A 27,614-nucleotide genomic window follows, 5' to 3' on the forward strand; every position below is an offset into this window, starting at 1 on the left:
TTTAGTGCAATGTATATGAAATAAATATAGGCTTTTATTAAAAAGAAAAAATAAAACATTCTGAATTCAGATCTGGAAATTCTTCTATTAAAAAATTCTATGTTCCTTATACTTGGATCTGGCTTACAACAAATACTAGGTAGTGAGGTGTGCATCTTAAAAGTTGCAATTGGGAGGATTTAATCTGTTTGGGCATTGACAAAGTCAAAGAGGAAAAATAAACTGTTTTGTAAAAATAACTACTGCATGCAAACCTGACAACTCCAACACGGAACCTCACAGAGGTTATGGTCATATCATTCTTCCTCTGTTCTCTGAGTTAAGACTCGTCCTGACTATAGAGAAAGCCTTCTTAATGGTGGTTTCCATTTCCTCAGAGTGATTTGGCTATTTTCCTTATCATTAAACCCTGTTAGCAGTCCCCCCCACACACACACACACAAAGATTGGAATATTTTGTCACATTTTGTACCTGGTATTCAATCTGCTACTTTGTTCTAGTTTTATATACTGTTACCTATTTTTTTGAACTGGCTGCTTTTTCACCTGTGATTTTACAGCTCTTTAGGCTTCTTCATTTTTGTTTCATTAGTTGTGATTTAATTTGACTGTTTCATCATGCAGGGGGCTGCTTGGAAAGCTAATTAGCTTTTCAACCAAAGAGGCGTGGATTTCTTGGAAATAAGCTAAATGAATAAAAGAAATGTAGTTAATTGAGAGATTCTATGTTATGGACTTGGGGGGGGGGTGGATGATAAATTCTGTGAAAAACAGAGCTGATGATTACACTAGAACGAAAAGCTGGCAAGTAGACCATCTCTTCATAATTTTTATCTGAACAAGGAAAGAACTTGAGGTGGCCCACTAAGTGCTCCAGGCAGCTATTCCTCACAAGGAAGCTGCAAGACATTGATCTGGGGTGGGTTTAGAACCCTGAGCGATTCTGGAAGAGACATATTAAACTGTAGTCAGTGCCTTTAAATGGACACTGGGTCATATACAGAACTTCCTTTTCCAGCCATTTTTAGAAATTGCTCATTAACTACTTTTCAAATATTAAAAATATTTCAAACAACAAGCTTTATAGCACTAGATGAGTTTTCTTTAATTTTTTTGAAATATGTTTTAAATACAAGTTCAAGGACGTATTTATTTTTTGGAATAAACAGCAAAAGGATTATTAAAATTTTGATTTTAGAAAGTTACACAGACTAATGGTCCAGATAAATTTGATATAAGATTTTGGAATTTATTATAAAGAGTCTTTCCTGTTGGAAAAAGGCTTTCTTTAATTTTATATTCTAAATAATATTAGAGATTAGTATCTAAGCTAAAGGTTTTAATTAAAGGACAAGAACATTCAAACTCAACTTACTAATACAGAATTGAGCAAAATATTTTACTTTTGGACATATTGAAGTATATTTTTGATCAATGGACACAAAAGTTAATTTTAAGACTGTCTGCCTTTATAGATACACTGTGTTTAAAAGATGTTATCAAAGCAGAACAAGTATTATCTGTCATGACTGAGGCTGATTTGAAGGTAGGTTTTAAAAAGATAGGCTATAAGAATTAGATGGGAAATCATACTGGACATATAAAAGAAAATTAACTGATGTCTTAATAATTAAAAGGGATATTCAACTAACTAACCCAGGGAATGACCTAAATATTTTTCCTATATTAGATTTACAAAATAGGATTGTTAATCTATTTTGTAACTAAGGACAAAGAAAACATGAAAATAAATAAAATTCTAAGACAGGGTTAAGATTGTTAGAAGAAAAAAAGAAGGGATATAAAGTTGCTTTATTTGATCAAGATTAAAATAAATATGTAACCCTTAATGTTCTTTCATTGACATCAGGACTGAAATGGTGAAGTGTTATGGGTTTGTTTATAGATAAGAGATGGAATATGGGCAGGCGATATCATTTGATATATTTTAAGAAAATGTGATAAGTTACCAAAATTGTTTATATTTGTTATGATGGAATAATCATTTATATATTTCTTTTTTCTTTTTGTTTTTACTATACTCTTTATTATTTCTTTTGTTTTTATTTTATTTTTTAAAACTTGGTATTAGTTTTTATTGTTGTAAATTCTAATCTTTAATAAAATTACTATTATAAAAGAGATTGTACAACATAAAGTTTAACATTTGAAACGAGGGTTAGCATGGATCCATATCTGCAAAATGCTGCTATTAACCTATCCATAGGATCTTTTTCTTAGATGCTGTTTGAAAATAACTCCATATTACTTGAGTCCTACTGAAATGATAAATTATACAGTTTTGCACAGAGTAACATCGCAGCACGAACAATTCATAGGAACTCAACCCTAGGTTGAATTTTTGGCTCTTCAGGATGTTTTGTCACCTCCTAGAGTGGAATAGAGACTGATTCACACAAGTATGTCCATTACACAACATCCCTATATTCAGTGGCTTTATCACTCTTTAACCTAGAGTAGAAGGTGTGAATTGGTTCTGTAGAAATGCATTTGGCTTGAAGTAAGGCAAGGTCATATGGAAAGCCTACCTGTGGTGCCTGATCTATAACAGCTTGTTTAGCACGTGTTATCACTTGATGTTATTGTCACTGAGGACCGAGCATATATGTGTGCAACCTTTCTCCAAGAAAGTGATCACTGGCTTTCGCATTTAGTATCAAACAGGGAAAAGAAAATAAAGTTTCCCCTGATGATTTTGAGTTCATACAGCTTTCTGAAATGAAAATCACCTCACATCTGCAAACACCATTTGCTGAGAATAATGACTTAGAGCATGATCGCTGATATCACTGAATATCAGAAAATGGCTTTAGAACTAATCAGCTCATACACATGACCATTCTGTTAGACAAGACTTGTCTTTTGACTAATCCTTTTGATCACGATGACATTTTGTTCATGTTCCAGTGCCTAGCAGGTAGGAGAGTACATTTGTTAAGCTGGGTGGGTTTATCTTTCATGTTCATTTATTTACAGTACACATATGGCAGTGAAAACAAGGCAATTCTTTTTTTTAAAGCACCCTCTCCTATTTCTGTGGGACCTTGTGTGATTGGAGACATACATTCTGCTAGAGTCAGTGGTTATGCAACAAGGGAAGCTTTCTTTAAAAAATCAGTAACGGTTTGTGAATATGTATACTATAACCACTATACTAAACGTGGAAATATGTAAAAGATACCAAAATCCATCAGGAATCTATATAGATTATAATGAATTATTGTTGATGATATATGTATATGTTTATGTATGGGATGTGTGTGGTGGCTCAACACTCAAAGATGCTGTAAAATTGACAGCCCGGTCCAAGATCCAAGATCCCATTAGTTACCCTAGCTCTTGCCAACCAAGCAGTTTGAAAGCATGCAAATGAGAGTAGATAAATAGGTACCTCTTCAATGGTATCGTCATGCTGGCCACATGACCACGGAAGTATCTTTGGATAACACTGGCTCCCTGAGCTAAGAAATGGCGATGAGCACTGTTCCCTAGAGTCAGACACAGTTCAACAGGAAACACTTTTACCTTTATGCATATCAGTGCTGGTATGCTACCGATTCGGCACAGTTCTGCCAAGCCGGTAGCAGCGATGAGCAGCAGAGACCAAACTGATTCTCTCCACCACTCTGCTGTTGGGCCCATTTGCCTGCCTGGGCTCCCATACTCACTTTTATCTTCTGCTTTTGAAGTGCAACTGCTTTGCGCGGCACAGAAGAGTGCTGCACAGCTGCTGCTGAAGTGACCAGGAGAGTGCAGGCTTGCAGGTGGTGAGGTGGAATCCCTTTTCACCCATGCAAATGCCTCTGAGCCTGCGCAAAGTGCATGTTTGATGTGTGCATACATGCAAAGTGTGTGCACCTGTGCAAAGTGCACCCACAAGCCACGCTTACCAAACCGTAAAAGTTATTGAATCCCACCACTGATGCATATGTATATATGCTATCTTGCACTGAGATAAGCTGTTTGAAAAAACCATTTATATGAAAAAGACTTATACAAATAAAACCAGCTTCAGATGTTGTTCTTAATTGGATTGTCTGATTGCCCTGTCTTCAGAATGGGAACCAACCCCCCCTTTTAAGGACATAAATGGGTGACATAATCCTTTACCCATTTCCTTCCTGTTACACATTTGATTTCTTGGTGCATTTTTCCTGCTGGAGTTTATAAGCACTTTCCCTGCTCTTATGTCCCTTCCATTTGGGCTGGAGTGCTTTATTGCTTTACAGAATAGCTTCAGGAGTTTATTGGCTACTTCTCATAGGCAGGGATATCCCTTCAACTGAGCCAGTATTTACTTCAACAATAGTACCTTTCAAACTTCCATTTCACTCTTAAACGATGCAGAAACTCAGTCAATATAATTTTCTTGAATCTCCAATATAAAAGATGTGACAGCCTGCATGAATGTTCACCAAAGCCAAAATTCTTTGCATTTGTAGAACCAGAAGACTTTCCCTAGCTTGACCTTCTCATAAGTATGTTAATGTTTTTTCCTGCATTGTGTTCTTAATTGAGACAAACGTTTTGACAAGGTAGTGCTCCAAATCTGAAATGATATAGGGCAGGGATTCAAACTCAAGATCCGGCCCACAGGGAGCTTAAATCTGGCCCATGGGACCGGCCTGGAAATAGCAAAGGACCAGCCCACGGTGCCTGTGGCAGCGAAAATAGGGCAGGGAGGGGCCCCTGTGCCCCGTTTTGGCCAGCATGATGCTGTAGGAGTCGACAAGCCCATCTCCCCCAGCCAGCCCCCGGAGAAGTACAATGCTGATCCAGCCCTCGAAGAAATCCAGTTGGACACCACTGATATAGGGTCTCCTGCTTGAGCTAGAAGACCTTCAAGGTCCCTTCCAACACTATTATTCTATGTTCTATGTTATCTCTACCATGCTTTTTCTGAATTTTTGAATAACAAGGAAGCCAGATCTTTGGTGGTTGGGCAGAGGGCAACTTAGAATTAATTAATTCATTTGTGGGGTGATGCCATGTGACTGACCAGAATAATCTGACTGTTACCAGATCTCTAAGAAGCAGCTGTTCAGCTATCACCAGTGAAATACGATAAATTATATTCTTCATTTATATGTTAGAAAACATAAGGGAAAGGTTTACTCATTCAGCAGAGAGTTAGGGAAAATCAGTAAGTTTAATTAATGTATGACTGGGACGAGATGCTACAGTAAGCACACAGAGAAGACCCATTAACTGTAGCAGGAAACCAAGCAAATAAGAATAAAGATTATAAAATCTTTATTCTTATTGTAAACAATGTTTTTGTCATATACACAGCAGTCACATCTGATGTTTCTGGGCTGTAATCAAACAAATGCAAAGTTGATAGTTTAAAAAAATCAGGGTTCATCTGAAGACGGGATTAGTAGCAACTGGGTGTGTTCCTGAGCAATTTTTTGCACCCAATCTGCATATTAAAGCACTTGGGTATTGAGCCATTAATGCAATGGAAAAGAATTGTGTTTTTCTGGCTTGGTTTGTCTTTGATATTTTATGAGAAAGATGCCAGGGGGGAAAAAATCAAGTAATCTTGTAAATAATGGAAATAATAGAAGTACATTTGAAAAAGCCAACCTCACTAGCTTTTAAAAGAGATTTCTGCCTCCCTACATTGGAAATGTGAAATCATTTCTCACCTTGTAAAAGTCAAAGGCAGTCTCTGCATTTTCATTATTGTGTTGAAATCCAAATATTATTCTTCCATTCTCTAACTCATTCTCATCATTGTGTGATCAAACTATAGCCAGGGAAGGAAAGGTTAGCTTTATCAATCAAAGTTTGCTACCAGCATTCTAAATAATTGAACCCTCCAGGAAAAACAAGCTTTATGTATTTTTTTTCTTTCTTCTTTTCCCCACCCAATATCTCCATAAAAAGTCATTTCAATATGTTTGGTTCTGTGGCAGGAGGTTTTTTATGGAGTGTTTATCCTTTTCACATTTCTTGACAGAAGAGCAGAGATATACATATAAATATATTTGCAGTTGGAGACTCAGCGCACTTTCCAAAAAAATTCAAACTTTTCTTTTCTTTCTTTTCTTCTTTTCTTTTCCTTCTTTTCTTTTCTTCTCTTTTTTCTCTGTTTTTGTGGTATTTTGGTTATGTCTGGACAGTTGAGGAATTTTGTTCTAAGCAAAGCATAATCCTGACACAGAATAAAGGGAAAGAGAATAAAGTATTTCAATTCAAAATACACTATATTGAGATCCGGTATGGTCTAATGGTTAAGGGACCGGGCTAGAAAGCAGGAGATTATGTGAATTAAAGTCTCGACGTAACCATGAAAGCCAGCTGGGTGACCTTGAGCCAATCACTCTCTCTCCACCCAACCAACTCACAGGGTTGTTGTTGTGGGGGGAAACAGAAGAAAGAAGGACCGTTGGATATGTTCACTGCCTTACTTATAAAAATAATAAAAGTCAGGATGCAATTAAATAAATAAAATAATACATATTCAAACTTCCTGTCTGCAAGTAGAAAATTAGCAAACAGGGTAATTGGCACAACAGACCACACCATTCTGTGATGAACTCTAACAATGCAAAACTAAATCTAAATCCTATTGTTTTCAACTCCAGAAAGTGTATCCCTGAAACAATTAATAGAGTTTTGAGTGCTTTTGATTCAGTCTCCTTTAGAGAATACTTTAGAAACGGGGTGTCCAACCTTGGCAACTTTAGAGACTTGTGGACTTCAACTCCCAGAATTCCTCAGCCAGCTGAGGAATTCTGGGGAGTTGCAAATCTTAAAGTATTAGAATGGTTACCTCCCCTGAAGAGATCAGGGAAAATAAATGCAATTCTTTCTGGCCATCAAATCCAATGTGACCGAAATCCTCATTTTTGTGATCCTTTTTTGGATGCCATGGGTTGATAGCATTGAAAAAAAAAAAGGGATCTCCTCCTCCATTCAACCATATGATAATTCATGATTAGAAGGCATGTCCTAATCTGAGTTATGAATTAAATTTTCACCTGAAATCATTGCAAGAGGAAACCTAAGCCCCTGAATCCTATTGTTTCTCATCTTCAAGTGATGGTAGAAGAGTATTTGCTATCATTTTTTTAAAAAAATGTGTTAAAATGCCAGGCCTATTGATAGTCATGGCTGGCTTTTAAAACATAAAAGCTTATTTTCCCATGCTTTCTGGAACGATTATTTATTCACACATCCATGCCTTGCTGCAATTCACTCCTATGGGTGAAAAATAAAGTGGGAAAATAAATGCACAGTTGGCAAATCTTCTTCCCGCCATTCTTCACACAGGATCTTTCCCCAGTTCTGAGCTATATCTGGACAGTGTTTCCCACATGTTTGAATTGGCAAAAGAACACACTGGTGTAAAATGTATTGTTGCCATTGCCATTGTTTGCTGCCAAAGGGGGCTCTCCTGATTTTACCTCTGAAGTGTGTGCTAAGCCAATGCTTAGTAAAATAAAATTTAAAAAAATCCTCTGGCTTTGCTGCCCTCCCATTTTCTGATTTTCACCAATCAACATGGAGTGATCCACCAATCAGGACAATAACACAAGGATGGGGTGGAGTTTAGAAAGGTGGCAAGTTTGACAAATGGCTGACTGGCTTGTCCTGCTTTATTTTGTGTATCAAAAGAGAATTGTTCACCTGTCATAGCAGAGGCAAAAACCTATTCTTTTCACCCCACTTGCTGGAAAGGTCATTGGAGATCTTGTTTTGTTCAGCCAACATTTAAAACTCCCACGCCATCTTTCTCACTTAAACAGCTGCCAACGGACTGCAGAGCTGCACACTATGTCTCCCATATTCCCCCTCAAGTTGAAAATACCAAAATCAGAGGACAGCCAAAGAGAATGGCAGGAGCCAAGGCACCCTGAAGTGACCAATAGATGCTGGTCTGTTTCCCTATCCTATTTTGCACACCTTCACAAGGAGCTGTGGATTTGTGTCAGCCTGAGGAGCAAAACCCTGTCATTAAAGATTGTTTAAATTTCATTCATGGGCCGAGGACAATATAATAATACCTTAATGGGAAGCTTAGTTTATTAGATGCAAATGGGGACAGAATGGCCTTGTCTTCATTTCAGAGGTGGTATTCAGCCAGTTCTGACAGGTTCTGGAGAAGTGGTAGAAGAAATTTTGGGTAGTTCAGAGAACTGGTAAATACCACCTCTGGTTGGCCCTTCCCCCATCTATTCTCTGCCTCCCAATTCCTAGCTCATTGGCTAGGTCTTCTTTTGTTACCCTGCACAACAGAACAGATCTGGAAAGCAGGTTAATGGGTGGGGAGGGAATGGAGATTTTACAGTATCCTTCCCCTGTCACGCCCACCAAGCCACGCCACACACCCCAAGCCACACCATGCCCACCAAGCCACGCCCACAGAACCGATGGTAAAAAAATTTGAATATTGCCTCATTTATTGGACAGCAGCTCAAAGAAGAAGGCAAAATATACCTCTGTGATAGACCACGGATGTGGGAATTACCAACTTGATACATATCCACAGAGAGAGTAGAATAACTCCAGGTACCCTGCTGATCTCTGCATTAATGGTGGAACAGCCAAACAGGCCACATCTATTATGGGGACCATTGCCAACACTGCACAAATCTGACCTGCATCCTTCAGTATCTCTGCAAAAGGTGCCATCTATTCTTTATAACATTAGACAATTTGTTTTCAGTCGTATTTTGTATTCACAGAGTTTTCTACATGTTATTGATGGAGTGTTTTTTTTCCCCCCTAAGAAAAGGAAACTTCCTGGCAGGATTATATTTTAAATCCTGACATAGGACACTATTCATTTAATTTATTTATTGAACTTGCTATGGTCTCAATTTAAAATAGCTTAAAGCCTCCTTGAATCAATGAGCCCTCGGTAGCCACAGGTATCAGAGTCTTTTGAAGCTCATTTTGGTCCAAATGTTAATGATTCCTGATAATGATACACCTAAAGCAAGTACAAATTCCAGATTTTTTTTCCCCATTTCATCATATTGGAGTTTTATGTGAACATAGCCAAATGTAGGGACATACATTAGGAAAAAAATTTAATAGCAATAAAGAGATATAACATTTCTCCCAAGAACTAAAAGCTCAAATATGTTGGACTTGGTTAGTTTTGCAATAAACAAAAAGGAAATTGTGAAAAACTCATATAGGTCACAGTGTCCCCTGGAGCATTTGACAAATTTACCCATGCAAAGAGGCCCCAATAGGTGAAATACAAATAATTTCATCAAGGGTCATTAAGAAGAGGGGTAATTAACTTCTGATTGGTTAGCTAGACTCAGGACATCATAGACATAGACTTTGTTCATAACTGGGGAAGCAACAGGATTGGATTTCACATATCTTCATCATTCTATACAATGGAAAATAAGGGTACTCAATGAATTTATAATCAAAAGGCAGTGTATAAAATTAGCTACTGGCTAATTCTCCCCTTTCTTGTCTTTTTTGTTATGGAGTTGGAGTTTAGGAATTCAAACAGATTTGGGGATTTTAGGATAGTAGTTTGGTACTTCCCAATGTAGAAGAGGATCTGGTTTTGTAGGTGTTTGGTAAGAACGTACTTGTTTGGTATAGATTTCAAGCCATCTGGAATTGGTACTTCAATTCATCAGCACTTCAACTGAATCATCCACTAAAGCACATTAGCAATCAATGAAGAAAACTGTTTCAAACTACAAATTTTATCCGGTGGTTGTGAAGAGCTTTGTGAGTTTCATTTGCTCAGGTCTCAACTCCTTTTCTTGTTCCTTAAAGACAAGAGTTAACTTGGTTTTATCTTGTGTTAATAGAGTACTTGCACACTGATTCAGAGGTGGTATTCAGTAGGTTCTGACCAGTTCTGGAGAACTGATACTGGAAATTTTGAGTAGTTCTGAAAACTGGTAGCGGAAATTTTGAGTAGTTCAGAATATCACCTCTGACTGGCCCCCATCTGCTCTGCTTCCCGAGTTCCAGCTGATTGGTCTTTTGGTGCCCTGCACAGGAGAACGGAACTGGAAAGCAAGTTAGTGGGGTGGGAAGAGAATGGGGATTTTACAGTATCCTTCCCCTGCCACGCCCACCAAGCCATGCCCTGCCCACAGAACTGGTAGTAAAAAAAATTTCAATCCCACCACTGCACTGATCATATCAACACAATCTGGGAATTCATTATGGCTCTCAATAATCTAAACAGTGGGTCAAGGGGGCCTTTGGTTTTAAATTCTTCACAACTGGAGCAAACATGAAGTCTCTTGACAATGAATGAACAAATGAATGAATGAATGAATGAATGAATGAATGAATGCCAGAATAACATTGACAAACCCTGACTCAACTATTTACTGCTGTAAACATAAGGGGAGGTTGGTAAGACCCAAAAGATCAGTTCTTATGTAGCCTTTTTCACCTGCCTGTCTTTATGGCATTGTGGTTCTCCAGATCTGCTTCAGTTCCCTCTGCAGACTCACACACAGATATGGTCTCCAAACTACAATACTGAACACTCTGAGTTGTGCCAGGTATGTGGGTTTATTTCCAGAAAGGTCCATTTTTGCCAACTAGTTATGGCAATTGTCCTGGTGTCCCAGAAAACAAGTGATCAAACTAGGCAGCAAAGCTGTCACCCTGGCCACCTTCACTTTATTTCAAGTTTGTTGTCAGCTGCCATGGAAATGGGGTGGGGGTGGGGAACAATAAGTATTTGGGAGGGGAAGCCTGGAGGAAATGAAACTAGAATTTTTGAGAAGCGATGCAGAGAACTGGACTCAAAGAGGCCATCTTGGGTTATTTAACATCTTCAAGGCCAGTCATCCTGGAATGTATGAAGGAGGAGTGATGCACCTGAACCAGAGACATCCCCAAAACATTCCCAAGACATTCCTTGCTGAAGACTGAACTCTAGTTGCCTGGCTACTGGGGTGGATGGGTTCTGGGGTTGGTTTCAATTTGGGTTCTTTTGCATGTGTTTTGCTTCAGACCTTGCCTGACTTTTGCTGCAATCAGTTCTTTCCTAGTAAAAGTACCTTTTCTCTGAATCTATGGAGTCAAGGGTTTCTTTTTTAGGAACTGACCAGAGGCAGCCTTGACAAAATCATAACACATATCTGAAAGAAGAAACTAATGGTCTTTCTTCAATATCACATCAAACCTGTTGCTTAGCAAAGCGAGTGGAAAAGTAAAATGGCTGATTTTTTAAAAACAAATATATATTTTTAATTGGAGTTGGAAATTCATTTACAACAGTCAGATTCACTTTTTAAAAGAAGGGGTTCTATAAAGACATTATTTTGTGCTTCTTCAAATTTTGAATAAAAATGGCCTTTTTTGACTTTTTATGATATAAATATCAATTTTTGCTTTCTTCATTTTGCACCAAATTTTCAGTGGATTAGATCTTAGACCTTGGAACATATTCTTCCTTTTCCCCTTCCTTTTTCCTCTTCCGGTGGCAATGTTTCACCCAGTGTCTCTATAGGTTCTGTTCCAGATCATTTGGAGCTCTTATATTGTCCTTTATTATTGCTACCTCTGCCTTGAAGGGAGTAGAGGGTGGAGAAGATAAAGTATTTTCAAAATGCATCCACTAGTAGATTTGCACCAAAATGTGGAATAATTAATATCATCTAAATGATCTACCTTCTCTTCTATTTTTATCTGGTTCTATGAAACAATGAAGCAGTTTATGTATTTGGAAGTTTCTGTCAGTCCTGCCATCTTCAGTTTACTCTGCTTAAAATGCAAAGTAGGAAGTGGGGGGAATGCAGAGTGACAGGAATCAGAGGTGTCAATCTGAAACACACCAGCTGATCAAGGACAAGGTCATGAGAATGGAATGTGAAACTCCAACAAAGTGGCGCCAAATCTCAGAGCTGTCCTCAAAACATCTAATTTGAATATTATTGGACATTGACAGACAGGTCAAGGGGGTAGGACCTGGGGGAGGGAAAATTCAGGCTTTGTGTGAGAATACTCAGATCCAGCTTTTCTTTTGCTGTAACTGCTTGAACTTAGTAAAAGTGAAACTTTTACTCCACCAATGGAGTCAAGAGTTTTTCTTTCCCAAGAACCCAAGTCAGGACACCCCTGACAGTTTCTTTGGAAGAGAATATAGACGATTCCTTTTTAAAAAAATACATTTCAAAAATGTTCAAATTTGAATTTTTCAAGTCGTAATCTCAAATCCTGTCTGAGTTGATTCAAACAGAACTACATTTCAGACATCATACTTTATTTATTTAGGTTAAGGTAGTTCCAGAAACCATAGTGGGAACAATCTTTTCATAGTATCCTATTCCTTGTTCCTTGGCTGCTTTTAAATTAAAAGAAAAGGATTGGGAAAGAACTTAATTCAAGGATGGGTCAAGCACTTTGTATGTAGTCAGTCTCAGGGCCCTTTCTGAAATTACTGAAAAATATAACCTGTCAATCAGAGGTGGTATTCAGCAGGTTCTGACCAGTTCTGTCGAACAGATAGTGGAAATTTTGAATAGTTTAGAGAACCGGCAAATCCCACCTCTGACTGGAGATTTTACAGTATCCTTCCCCTGCCACGCCCACTAAGCCACACCCACAGAACCGATAGTAAAAAAAATTTGAATCCCACCACTGCTGTCCATGCAATCGCAATAGTGCTCCTGCATTATTTCTGTAATCACCATATTTTTTCTGAGGTTTTAATGGAGCATATCCCTTTAAAAAGTGAGCCTGACTGTTGTAAGTGAACTTCAGTCTGATTCCAACCCTCATCTCCATTGTTATTCTGTGCTTCTTCAGATTTTGAGTAAAAAAAAGGCCTTCTTTGACGTTTTACAATATAGATATCAATTTTTGCTTGTTTTCATTTTGTATCAAATTCCCAGTGGATTAGATCTTAGTCTCTGTAACATATTCTTCTCTTTCCCCTTCTTTTTTCCTCCTTTCCAAACAGAGGTCTACAAGGAGAAAAGCAGAACACATGACTTGCAAGAATGTGTAATATATCTGTCAGTAAGTATACAAGAGATCATATATGAGCTATTAAATGTAATCATCTAAAAAAAAGTATTGGTGATATGTCTTAGTTTCATTTTGGTAGAACACATTCATTAAAAAAACATTCTGAATTAAGACACTGGTGTGTATTTAACTTAATTAAATATTTAATCAAATGTCATCCTGATATTATTTCTGCTCCTACAAATTTCCATAACTCTCTTGTAGATTTTGCCTATTTTATTATTTCTGTTGACTTTGGGGAAGTTTAAGACTATTATAAAATTTCAGACTGTCTGATGGGACCTTCCAAGGCAAGTTTCCATTTATAAACTGAAATAAATAAAAGTAGCATTTTTTACAAAGCTCTTTTACTGTTATGCATGTATCATCATCTATGTGAGCCATATGCTACAGAAAATGCTCTCTAAAATGTCTTTCCTTCTCATAGAAGTCAGTCTGCAGATAGCCTGCCTTATTTATATATCCTGTGAACTGTATCATTTGCTCAATTTTTTTATGCACAATAAATAATAATTTGCATGTAGTGACTTGAGAAATACATTGTGCAATCTTAATTCAAAAGCTTCAGAAGGTTAAATAATTAAAACCATAGAGTTCCAATTAGTTATCCATAGGTAACAATAGAATTCAGCCTGAGACCCACAAGTTTTCCATCCATTGCTTCTTCTTCTGTCTTCAAATTCTTTGGAAAATAAGTTGTCCCCCCTCTTCTTTCTGGAAGCCCCTGAAATATAGGAATATTACTATCATGTCATCCTTTTCTTCTTTTCACTAGACTAGCCATATTCAATTCCTGCAACTATTTTTCATATGTTTTAGCCTCCAGGCCTCTAATCACCTTTGTTGCTCTTCTCTGCACTCTTTCCTAAGTCTCAACATCTTTTTAATAATGTGGTGACCAAAACTGGATGCGGTATTCCAGATGTGTTCTTACTAAGGCTTTATAAAGCTGTACCAGTACTTCACATGATCTTGATTCTGTCCCTCTGTTAATGCATGCTAGGATTGCATTAGCTATTTTGGCTGCTGATGCATACTGCTGGCTCATATTTAAGTGATTGTCCAAGATCCCTGTCTCAATTATTGCTACTGAGCCAGGTTTCACCTAATCTGTGCCTGTACATTTGGGTTTTTTTTTTAACCTAAGTGTAAAAACTTACTTTTCTCTACATTGAATTTCATTTTGTTGCTGTATGCCATTTTTAGCAATAGGCAGTATTTTTAGCAATAGGCAGGAACAAGTATCAGTTCCAATTTACATGCAACTTAATTTGACTTAAAGACAGACTTGGGAATGGATCTTGTTCTTAATCTAGGGAAATGTCTATAACAGATACCACTGTTTCCCAAAGTTAAATTCAACTGGATTTAGTTACTATTGGGATGGAAGATTTCCTAGCAATAACAGGTTTGTAAATTTCTTTCTCGACAGTAGACTTCTGAATGTGAATAACTGGGTATCAGGACTTAGAGAATGTTGTTGCTTCTAAGCCTGTTTTTAGACAAAGTAACTGTATTTTACTATTGCTATACAATACTTACTTGTGAATAGATCCAGTGTGAATCTACCTATATTATCTACATAGTGCTATTCATGTATGTGTGTGTTTTAATTACCTGGCCCCAAAATTTACTTTTATAGATGATAATTTAGAAACACTGTAATGGTGTGCCTAGAATCTTGATCCAATTAAACACTCAAAATACAACTAACTCTCATACGGGCAGCAAAAATAAAAGTCATGTGATTTGTGAAAAGCAAATCTACTAGATTTAATGTTTGATGAATCTAGTGGAATTTGATATGACAGGCTTTAAAATTTATCATAATGACTTCTCATTATATCTAAATACCTTAATTATCCAAAATACCTTAATTATATGATACAGACATCTATCTTCTTATTGATGGGAAATGAATAGGTTTCAGATACTGGATAATGTTACCACAAGATTAAAAATTAAACAAATATTTTTTTGCATTTTATATCAAATGTAATGTGTTTGATTTTCAAAATAATTGCTTTTGTTCCAATATTATTGTTATTCCTTTAGTTTCTGTTATTTGTTGTTATGTTGATACACAATAAAATAGTAATGTATTATTAATAAACATTTTTATTAATAAAGAACTAAAATAGGAACAATCTCCTAGTGTTCCTAATAAGGTCTTGATAGGGCTGAGATGAGATGAGGGTTTGGGCAATGGTACTGGAGGGATAAATAAACACCACTGAGAGTATAATAAACAATATACATGTAGACCTCAACTTACTACCACAAGTGAGCCCCAAATTTCTGTTGCTAAGTAAGACATTTGTTAAGTGAGTTTTGCCTCATTTTATGACCTTCCTTGCCACAGCTGTTAAGTGAATCACTGCAGTTGTTAAGATGGTAACATGGTTTGTATAGTGAATCTGGCTTCCCCATTGACTTTGCCTGTCACAAGATCTCAAAAGGGGATCACGTGACTGTGGGACACTGTAACCATCATAAATGTGAGTCAGTTGTCAAGCATCCAAATGGAAATCACGTGACCATGTTACAATAGTCATAAGTGTGAAAAAAGGTCATTAGTCACATTTTTACCAATTAGTCACCAATCATGAGATGCTACAATGGTCATAAGTGTGAAAAAAGGTAATTAGTCACTTTTTTACCAATTAGTCACCAATCACAAGATGCTACAATGGTCATAAGTGTGAAAAATGGTCATTAGTCACTTTTTCAGTGCCATTGTAACCTCGGTCAGTAAATGAACTGTTGGAAGTTGAGGATTACCTACATATTCCCTGAAAGGTCCTCCAAGGGGTAAAAATCATCCTAGTTGCCCAGATAAATCAACTTGGCAAAAACCTTTTTTTTTTAACAATAATAGAGTTGAAAGGGACCTTGGAGGTCTTCTAGTCCAACCCCCTGTTCAGGCAGGGCACCCTATAGTACCATTTCAGACAAATAGTTATCCAGTCTCTTCTTAAAAACTTCCAGTTTTGGAACATTCACAACCTCTGAAGGCAGGTTGTTCCACTGATTAATTGTTCTAACTGTTGGTAAATTTCTCCTTAGTTCTAGGTTGCTTCTCTCCTTGATTAGTTTCCGCCCATTGCTTCTTGTCCTGCCCTCAGATGCTTTGGAGAATAGCTTGACTCCCCATTCTTTGTGGCAGCCCATGAGATATTGGAACACTGCTATCATGTCTCCCCTAGTCTTTTTCATTATAGACCTTCTAGTTAACTATTTATATTATTACTGACTGTTCATACAGGTAGTCCTTGACTTACAATTTAGTGATCATTGAAAGTTACAACGGCACTGAAAAAAGTGACTTATGACCGTTTTTCACACTTACAACCTTTGTAGCATCCCCATGACCATGTGATCAAAATTCAGATTCTTGGCAACTGGTTCATACTTATACTTACTCATGTGATCACCTTTTGTGACCTTCGGATCAGCAAAATCAATGGGGAAGTCCAAATCACTTAACATAACCGTGTTAGTAACTTATCAACTGCAGTCATTCATTGAACAACTGTGGCAAAAATGGTCATAAAATGGGGCAAAACTCACTTAACAAAGGTCTCACTTAACAAACTTTGGGACCAATTGTGGTCGTAAGTTGAGGACTACTTGTTTATGATCCATTTCAGGGAAAAACACAACTGAAGATTGATTCAGGAAGCTCTCAATTTCAGACATTGCCCTCATCAACCTCTGCCTAGACCTTGAAGTTAAAAATATAACTCATTTACCACACATAAAGGGCAGAAGTGGTATTCAGCGGGTTCTGACCAGTTCTGGAGAACCGGTAGCAGAAATTTTGAATAGAATAAATTTTGAAATTTTGATTATCTCTTACAGCAGGATTTTCCTTTTTCTATAACCTATTTTTTAATTATCCAAACCATATAGCATTAGTATATTTTTCTGTTTTATGCAAATAGACTATAAGGAGGTTCTAATCAGTAATAAACTTAGATTATTTTTCTCATATCAAAACCATCAGTTTGATCATCTCAGCAGGTTCCATCAATGTCACCATTCCTCCATTGTGAGTAACATCATTTTTTCCCCCTTGTGCATAATTTTGCTGTATTTACCTTGTATCCATGACATTTTCCCAATTGTTTATCAATCAGTCCCCAAAGAAAAGTCTCTGGCTTCAATTAATTAATTAATTAATATTAATGTTTAAAATCTTCTTAATTAGTATATTTAAGGAATGTGGTGGCTCAGTGACTAAGATGCTGAGCTTGTTGATCAGAAAGGTTGGCAGTTCAGTGGTTCAAAACGTGAGCAATGCATAACGGAGTGAGCTCCCATTACTTCTCCCAGATTCTACCAACCTAGCAGTTCAAAAGCATGTAAAAATGCAAGTAGAAAAATAGGGACCACTTTGGTGGGAAGGTAACAGCGTTCCGTGTGCCTTTGGCATGCTCCTCACATGACCATGGAGATGTCTTTGGACAGTGCTGGCTCTTCAGTTTTAATAATCTAACAGAGTTGAGCACTGCTTCCTAGAGCCAGAAACAACTAGCATGTATGTGCAAGGGGAATTTTTTATCTTTACTTAATTAGTATATTTATTTGGGTCTAAAATTTTCTGATGTTTTTGCAACCACAATAAAATGTCACGACTTGTTGTACACCATAAACTTAAAATAGCTATATTCATTCTAGACAGTTTTTCTGGAAACATGTACCAATCATACAATACAATACAGATTTTAACTTAGTGTAAATTTCAGTCCTTTCAAGCACATCTGTTCTCACTATTCCATTAGTATATTGTAACCAAAATTCTTAGCCCGCTTTTTATACATTCTTTCACTTATTCTTCTGTTTCAAATTTCAGTAGAAGTTTATACATTTTAGCAATAACCTGTTAATCTTGTTATATAGTTCTATTTCAGCAGCCCCACAGAATTCAGATCCAAAATGTATTTTGTCTACTTTACATATTTCTAATAATTATAGATAAAAGAGCCTTTGACAAATATATCCTTCTGCCACTAGATTATCTCATGATTTTATTTTACATTCTGCTTGACAAAATTCTAATATCTCACAATAAACTAGTCATTTATGTTTACTTATCATTTATCTTTTATAGTATGCTTCTTGTGCTGAGAATCATAAAGGTATTATCAGGTACAATATGGCATGTCTAACAAAATATTTTAAAAATCTCCATTAACCTTCGCTTTGTTGTATCACTATCCATGCCTTTCAAATCAAAAGTCATGTCCTTCTTAACCCCAAAGCCTTCTATTTCTCAGTAACCTCCACTCTTTCATGCAAATTAAACAAGCTGCAAAGTATAATTTCAAATCAGATAAACCCAATCCTCCTCTTTCTTTTACATCTTGTAATACCTCATGTTTAACTTGTGTTTTTCCCCTGCCACACAAATTTAGATGTATCTTTCTGTCATTCTTTAATTGGTACATTAGTTGTCAAAACAAGTATCGCCTGAAACAAAAATAACATTCTAGGCAAAACATTTCTCTTAATCACAGAAATTCTCCCCAACAATGACAGTTGGATTTTATCCTATTTTATTATATATATTTAAACTTCTTTCCATGAAATAAATTGTTTTGAAATAACATAATTCTTGTTTGTCATAATTATACCCAAATATATTACCCTCTTTTCAATCACAAAACCCATTTTATTAATCAATTCTGTTGGTTTTGTAAATTCATATTTTTTGTTAGACTCTTTGACACTTTTAAGTTGTTTACAACGATTTTGGATTATAGGTTGAAAATAATTTTGTGAGAATTTATTGATGAAGATCTATGTTTTTATCCAAAAAATATTTAAAGGGCAATGTTTGAATTGGTTTGGTTATTCTAGAATATTTAGAACAACATACAGACAGTCCACAGCTCACAACCATTTATTTAGCAACTGTTTGAAGATACGGCAGTGAAAAAAGTGAGTTGTGACTGCTCTACGCACTTATGACTGTTGTAGCATTCCTGCAATCATGTGACCAAAATTTGGACACTTGGCAACCAGAATTCATTTATGATGGTTGCAGTGGTTCAGAGTCATGTGGTCACCATTTGAAACCTTCCCAGCCATCACTTGACTACTTGGCCTGTCACTTCACGACTTTTTATTGGTTTTGAACTTTCATTGAATTAGTGTTAGGCAGATCTAGTGTAGGAGAATGAGTAGTAGAATCTTGGGGTGGGGTTAAAAGAGGGAACAGCCTAGAATTCTTACATAGCTATAAGCAAACTAACTCCAACCTCTCTTGGATTCTGTTGAGCCTTATCTAACTCCTACCAGGTGCTAGTTGGGTGAGAAGTTTCCTGTACATAGATCTGATTAGCAATAAATCAGTTTCATTGGACCTTCATGTGTGAACCTAATTTTTCATACTTAGCACCTAGACTGATATTGAAGAACAATCTAGAGAGGACTAGTTAATGCTTGAATGGCCTTTTTGGCTAGCATGGGAAGTGACAACAAACTTCTTAGAGAAATAGGAATACAATCAATGACATATCCAGCAGGGATTACAAATGGGTAACTCAACCTCACACATTTCCAACCAAGGGAAATGGATAACTGGATGTCGCTTATGGGTGAGTAAAAATGATTTAAACAAAATGGACTTCTATTAGATTAAATAGAAGACTTGGCAATTTTAAGACGTGCAGACTTGTGGACTTCAACTTCAGCATCTCTGGCTGAGGCATTCTGAGAGTTGAAGCTCACAGGTCTTAAAATTGCCAAGATTGAACAGCCTTGATTTAGATGCTCAAATATTTTTTCTAGAAAATAAACAATAAAGGTGATTGAAATTGACTTTGAAGCATAATTTATTTATGTTTCTTCAATAGAGTTGTGATTATTAACATAAGCAAACTACTGTATGTTTAAATCTTTATACCATTTTCGGCTGTAAGTAGATTCTATTCAAAGACAATGTCTGACTGACTGAATATTGTATTATATTGTGGTATATTTCATTAAAATAAGTTATGGTCCCTTTGAATTTACTGAAGAGATTGAATTTGGACTGAGATGTGGAGATTGCTTCAATCTACTTCAAGGGGAAAAAAAGTTAGTCTTTTCCATAGAAAAATATATCTTCAAGCACTTAGTCCAAAATCATAATCATACCAATATTTTCTCTTGCCACTGGGAAAACTGGAAGAAAAGAGAGGAAGATGTTTAGTAGCGAGGTGGATGGACTCAATTATGGTGTTGATGGTACAATATTGGAAGAGCTAAAGGGTCAGATTGGGTACAGATTGTCATGGAGAAAGTCTATTTATGTGGCTGCTAAGAGTTAGCACTGACTTGATAGTCGAAAATCAGCCAATCAATGTTGATTCAATCAAATCTCATAAAAGTGATTTTAGATGTATTCAAGTACTCCTCTTTTTCCTACCTCATTACACATAGATGAAAACTACCCTGCCAATGCTTCAGAACCAGTTCAATGACTTCTCCCCATAAATACATATAATATTAGCATAATCTACCACTCTAATTTCGACAATAAAACTTGAATGCGGGTACATACACTATGTCAATATGTACGTGAATATATTACACTAAAAGAGTCGTGGTGGCACGGTGGTTAAAATGCAGTACTGTTCACTGTTCACTCCAGGAGTTTGATTCTGAGTGGCTCAAGGTTGACTCAGCTTTCCATCCTTCCAAGGTTGATAAAATGAGGACCCAAATTGTTGGGGGCAATATACTAACTGTGTAAACAGCTTAGAGAATGCTGTAAAGCACTGTGAAGCATTATAAGTCTAAGTGCTATTGTTATTACAAGGATACCCATCTAAGAAGATCATCATCTCATAGAATCATCAACAGTTTCATACTTTTTTGTGTAAATGAGGGCAAATTAATTATATCAAAACTGGAAATCCAAAATAATTCTACTGATGCTATGGATAATGTCTTTTGGGTTTTGCATGAGATATCTTTGGTTGTTTTTCTCAGCAACTGAAAAACAGATGTGTAGCTTTGAATTCTAATATTGCCTATTGTTTTTAGCATATTTTTCAGCAACATAATGTCTTTGTACCATAAAACAGCACCTACTTGCAAGTGAAAGGGGAACAAAAACTCATAAAACTGCAATAAAATATTTATTTCTTTTCAGCTATAGGATTAATTTTATCACTATAGATTTATGACTCTGGACATTTTTTTGCGGGATATTTCATATATCAAAAAAGAAGAACAAGGAGACTATGTTAGAAAATAGTTTGGGGAGAGAAATCATGATTTATTTGAAGGAATGGATTTACTTTTAGGTGAAGGACTTTTTTTCCTAGAGGACTTAATAATATAGCAACAAAATTGAATTAGCTTGGCATAAAGTTTAATTGCCTGAGAAAAATTTGATACTTCTATTGTGTTACTCTTTGTGTTTGGTATGTATCAGAATGAACTTTCTGGTATGATTTAGAATAAAGTAGAAGCAACTCCAAGTTTATCAGCTGGAGAAACTTTATTTGCTCCATTTCTGAGATGGGAGATAACTATTCATCCCTGTCAATTTTACCCACTTTGAAATTTGATCAAGCTATCTTCAGAAAATTACAAGTTTTGCAGATAACGGTGGTTTGTATGGGGCAACACTTGTGATGGCTCACAATTGCTTTTATGATGGATCATTTTTAAAATGGTCTGAGAATTCAATATCGGAAAGTCATGAAAAGAAACAAATGCAACAACAGTTACCAGCCTTTATGGAACTGGGAAGTGCTCAACAAATATTTATTTACTGTGAAAGCATTTATATTTGAAAAAATAGTGCAGCATGTCAAAGCCATACAAATATTTAATTAATGTAATTAAACTGCAATAAGATCATCCTTATAATGATTTATTCTGAAGAAAGAGAAAAAAAGAAGACAAAGAAAAAAGAAAATGCATGCACAGGATCAGTCCTTCATAAGGTCATCTGGATGTCCCAGGAACCTTATTCACAGATATACCGTGATAGAGAAGTATGCTTCTGGATTCCTGACAAATGACATTGCTTATTATAAAGAACCCAGTGAGTGCCAAATCTGTCACATCAAATCAACGGGGAAGATAATATTGAGAGATATACTGTATGGTCCCTCAAGAAAGCAGGCCTTATGCCATTTTAACGACAGGATGAGCAGTGGAAAAGAAGAAGAAGAAATGGAGCATTGTGAGAGCACTATATCTAAGGCAATAAAGACTTTAATGTTACAATGTACTCTGGAGTTTGTGTTAAGAACACTCTAAGATTACTGCAATGCACTCTATCTGGAGCTGTTTTTCTAAAAAGGGCTTGGAAGACTTATTTAGTCCAAAATGTACTAACCCAGGTACAATCCAGTCCTTAGCAATGAGAATTTGTTACACCTGTGCTAAAGGCCCTGCACCGATTTCCTATAGACCTCCCAGTGCAATTTAAATTGTTGGTTTTAACCTATAAAGCCCTTCATCATAATCTTGCTGGGAAAAGTTGTTGTTGGTCCCCTGAAAATATTGAGGACAAAGCAGTGAGTCTCAGAGTCACTGGAGCAGGGGTATCCAACTTTGGAAATTTTAAGACCTGTAGACTTCAAGTCCCAGAATTCCCCAGCTAGCCATGCTAGGAGTTGAAATCCATAAATATTACATTTGCTAAGGTTGGATATCCCTGCACTACAGCAAAGGTTAGTTCTGACTCTAAATCCTCTCTTGAAGTAGCTAAAATGGAGCTCTTTCAGTGGATTTGAAGACTTGACATCTGGACTTAAAAAAAACAAACAATAATAATGACTGTAGATGTTTTAAGGTTGCATATTCAAAGGAAAGGCGTTATTGGAATATTTGAGGACTGCATAATGCAACACTCTTATAGGTCAAGATTCTTCAGCAAAGGCTTTCTTATGACATATTTATTTGTCTAATTCTTATAATCATCACATTAAATTGAAGAAAGTAGGAACACACAACAAGAGGGGGCTGGATTAGGATAATATGAAAAGGTTTTTGCTTCCTCAAAGAAAGACATGCCTAATCAGCATAAAGTACATTAATCACTAATGAAAGAAGGCTAAAGGCAACAGATGAACCTTTGTTCACTTAAAATTAACTTTTTAATTTTAAAGCAACATTTGCTCATAGAATACAGTTGGTTGGAAATAGAAATCTTTTCATATAATTGCACTGTTACAAGCAAAGAAAATCTGAGGCAATTTTTAATTGGTGGGGGACATATTAAAAAACAATGAGCAGGATGTGTATTAGGTAACACAAACCAAGCCAAGATTTCCTTATTTATCTATTAGTTTGTTCATTTGTGAAACAGTGTTATATTTCATGTTGCCATTTCATGCATATTTTATCTTATTTAACAGACTCAGAGCAGAAGAACAGGAGGAAGAAAAGAATGTATAAACACATGACTTAGCTTGTTAGGCATTTTGTAGAGCAACATTACAAAAAGGAAACAAATCACTTTTAAGTAGTTGCTTTATTGCCTAATTCCACATCTCATACCTCAATTCAAAAGGGTTAAGAGCTCATTATGTTCTTTTCTTAGTTTATGAGACTCTTTGCCAAACTCCTCTTCAGTGTTTAGAAGAAAATGTCTTCAAGGTTAGCCACAAAGAATTATTGTATTTCTCAAACATCCTCAACTGGTATCTTGAAACTTAAGGCTGTGGATGAAAGGCAGACTTGTTTAAACCTATCAGACATAAAACATTTTACATCATGTGGAACATCTCAGAAATACATCAGGTAGAAGTGTTACAATGGCGGACTTCTTTATCTCATTGTTTTCCTTAGGTTGCTATTATAGGCCAATTAAAAATCTATGATCTAAGGAAAGAAGGAAGATTTAAAATTCAAGGACAGAGAGAAGGGTGTAAACATTTCAGTCAGTGTTATCTTTCTTTTTTCCTTTCCTACCAAAAGAAACAACCTCAGACAAAGGTTTATGTAGTGCTGCACTCTACAACTGACAGGGCTACATGTTGTTGTCTATTCCAACACTGATAATTATGTGAACAATGTTTCTGAAGGTAAGATAGTATTATTAAGAAAAATAATGAAGACTATAGATAAAGAATAGAAAAGACATCAAAAGACATTTTAGAATGCTCTTGTCACATAAAACTATTTAAGGGAAATATATTGTATCTAATAAAAAGGAGAACTGGAAACACTGGAATCCTGCAAAACAACGTCATGTAGATCAGAGCAAATTTGAAAGGAATTGGCTGAGCCATGCTTACAATTTTGAAAAATTATTTGGCCTCTAAGTGCCATTGGACAAATAGCAATGAAGTAATGACATCACCAGAGAAAGCAATCATAAAATATCTGTCCCTGATTTGATGGTGTTTGGTAATCTGGGAGTTTCCACGTGCATTAAATCTAATACAGGTTCCATCACCTATTTATTTTCATCCCCCACAATCTCAAAAGTTAAAATGGGTGCTACATAAAATTGATCTCCTGCTGCTAAATTTTGACAGCTTAAGAATTTTGAGGGACATTGAGGACCACCCAATATATATAGATGATATAATGTTCAGACTCATGGTCATCTTCTAGGATACAGTTGCATGTAAGAGCAATTTATAGTAGTATCAAAACCTAATAGTAATTCCTAACCAGCAAACCGTTAAGAGTATCTAAACCACATCTAGAAGAACAATCAAAGTTGTGCTTTCTTCATCATTTTTCTCTTGACATACAGGTCTACCATCAGACTTATTAAGGCAACTACCATACAAATTTAGATCTGAAGCTGGACTGAGGCAGAACAGATTACAGAAAGGCAGATATCTACCTGTGTGCATATTCTGGACTTCAACTTCTAATATCATAAGCAGAGGTGGTATTCAGCCAGTTCTGACAGGTTGTGGAAATTTTGAGTAGTTTGGAGAACCGGCAAATACCCCCTCTGGCTGTCCCCTCCCCCATCTATTCTCTGCCTCTCGAGTCCCTGGCTGTGATCGGCTGGGTCTTCTTTTGTTACCCTGCACAGGTAACGGAGCTGGAAAGCAGGTTAGTGGGATGGGGAGAGAATAGGCAGTAATCTTATCCCAGGAATGGGGAGGGAATTGAGATTTTACAGTATCCTTCCCCTGCCACATCCACCAAGCCACTCCCACAGAACCGGTAGTAAAAAAAAATTGAATCCCACCACTGGAATATGTATATACTCCAATAGTGCTTCCCTTTCCTGCAATAGGAATTGCCTGAGCTTCTCATTTATAGGAGACTGATATGTAAATAATGGACACAGAAAGAGAAGCTGGATAACTCTGTTAAGTAGCAACAGCACAGCAAAAATGCCGAATTGTGATGGATGGAGTCATATGAAAATATCAACAAAGTGCCTTAAGAGTTGGCAAGCAATGATAACATAGTTGAATGGCATAAGATTAGGACTTATTGGGCCTTTTCTTAGTGTTATGACAGAAAGTGGTGCTTTGAAGTAGAATGAGAAATGCAATAGGGTAAGACAGCAAGTCACATGATAACATTCAACTGAGATAAAAGGAAAGGAGAATAAGAGGATGGGAAAATACATTCAGTGGTAAAATTGATGTTGGAGCAAGAATAAATGTAGATGGACACAGATTATAAATTGCATGCTTTAATATGCCACCCATATCATGTAACATGTACCAACAAGTTGCTTTTAGACTAAAAAAATTAAATTCCAGAAAGAAAGAAAGAAAGAAAGAAAGAAAGAAAGAAAGAAAGAAAGAAAGAAAGAAAGAAAGAAAGAAAGAAAGAAAGAAAGAAAGAAAGAAAGAATGAATGAATCTTGGAGCACGATTCATAACAGGTACCATGACATGTAAATCCTGAGAAGGTGCGATTTTTATGTGAAAAGTGTATATAGGCTTTCCTGTGAAGTTAGTTGCTCTGCAAATCAGACACTATATATGTTCCCTGTTGTGTGTCAGCTTTGGAGAAAGCAAGAGAGAAAAAGACAGCTGAACGCTGGGAAAGCCATCCTTTCATATGTAGGTTTTGCCCTTCAAAGGTTGCAAATGAGACAAAATTCTATGCTCATAAAAAGTAATAATGATAATCATCTACAATTGAGGAAATGTGCCACCGATCTTGCTAGAGAGTGTAATTTCAGACTACAGTTTATGGAGACTACATGTCTGGCTTCATCTTCTTTTCCTCCTGCAGGAAAATTTCACAAGATATGAATTGTCCAGACCGTGGAAACAGCTCGAGTGGCAGCCTTTTCTCTGACTTGATATATACCCGATTTTTTCTCTCGGTGGGAAGATTTAGGAGATGGGATTCCCAATCTACAGGCTAAAGTACTATATTATCATGAACTGATCATGTTGGTGAGCTCTAAGGCAATTCATAATTACTGTCAAAGAGGCACTTGAAGAGCAGTATATAAGAGCCTCTGTATTTCACTTTTGCTTTCATTGTTACCCTCAACTTATTGCCTACTATCAAAGCTAGCTTTAATTTTATGACCCAAATTAGATAAGGTCCTGAACCACCATTTCCACAACTATGTTTGATGTCAGGACTTATAAAAATGTATAAAGCAGATGATCTGGAGAACATTTTAAAGATCCTCCAAAAGAAAAGTAACAGCACAATTCTATTAAAATATTGCCTGGGACTCTACAATTCTAATATTCTACAATTCTAAGATAATGCCTAGGAGAGATCCTAAGCATAGTTTTCTTAAGTTTATAGGCTTCAGAAAGGCCTGTGTTGATGGTCCACCACAATGTTTCTCATGCTTGACCACTTTAAGGTCTGTGGACTTCAATTCCCAGAATCCCCCAGCCAGCATGCCAAATGTGTGTCAAAGTCCATACATTTTAAAATGGCTAAATTTGAGGAACACTACATTTAAAAGATACAATCTTCTAATCTAATCTAATCTAATCTATGTCCCATGGTACATTGGTAAATGTATAGCATCTGCCTCTGCCAGATCTATTCCCATTGCCATGTTGCATTGCTAGCTACCAAGCAACTGATCAGCACTGTAGTTATCACTTAACTTGTGCTCTCCACTGGCTCATGAAATGCCAGAAAATTTAATAACTGGCCCCTACAACCAATATGAGCTGGCTCTAGGAAAATACTGCCTGTATCTTATACCGCTTGTATTTATAATTCAGCACCTGAATTATTACCTGATGGTTTACAAGTCTGTATGAGAATGGACATGCCGGCATGCAGTAAGAAAGGTCCGTTCCATGCATTTCAATAAACCCACAAATAGATTTCATTATTAAATATAGTCCATTTCCCAACAGTAATTTTCACTAAAACTGTATGCTATACCAGAAATGTCATATCAGAATATACAAAATAACAATCTACTTCTCTGCCACAGGTCTACAATGAATCCTGTAATGAATGATCTGCCTTGCATTTGTTTACTTCTGTTGCATTCGTGGTCCAATCCTTGTGTTAGCCAAGGAAAAGTAAACATACATTTTGTAATGTCATGATCATGTTTCCTAGTACACACTGTTTAATGAATCCAGGAATACAATGAATTCTTATGAGTTTGAACAGAAAATTGGACCTGGTATTATTTATATTCCTATCATCTATTCCCTATTTCAAATGAAAGTTTTCTA

The sequence above is a fragment of the Notechis scutatus genome, chromosome 2 (assembly GCF_049901735.1).
Source record: "Notechis scutatus isolate UNSWTSFEM ecotype Mainland chromosome 2, rNotScu1.2, whole genome shotgun sequence".
NCBI lineage: Eukaryota > Metazoa > Chordata > Lepidosauria > Squamata > Elapidae > Notechis > Notechis scutatus.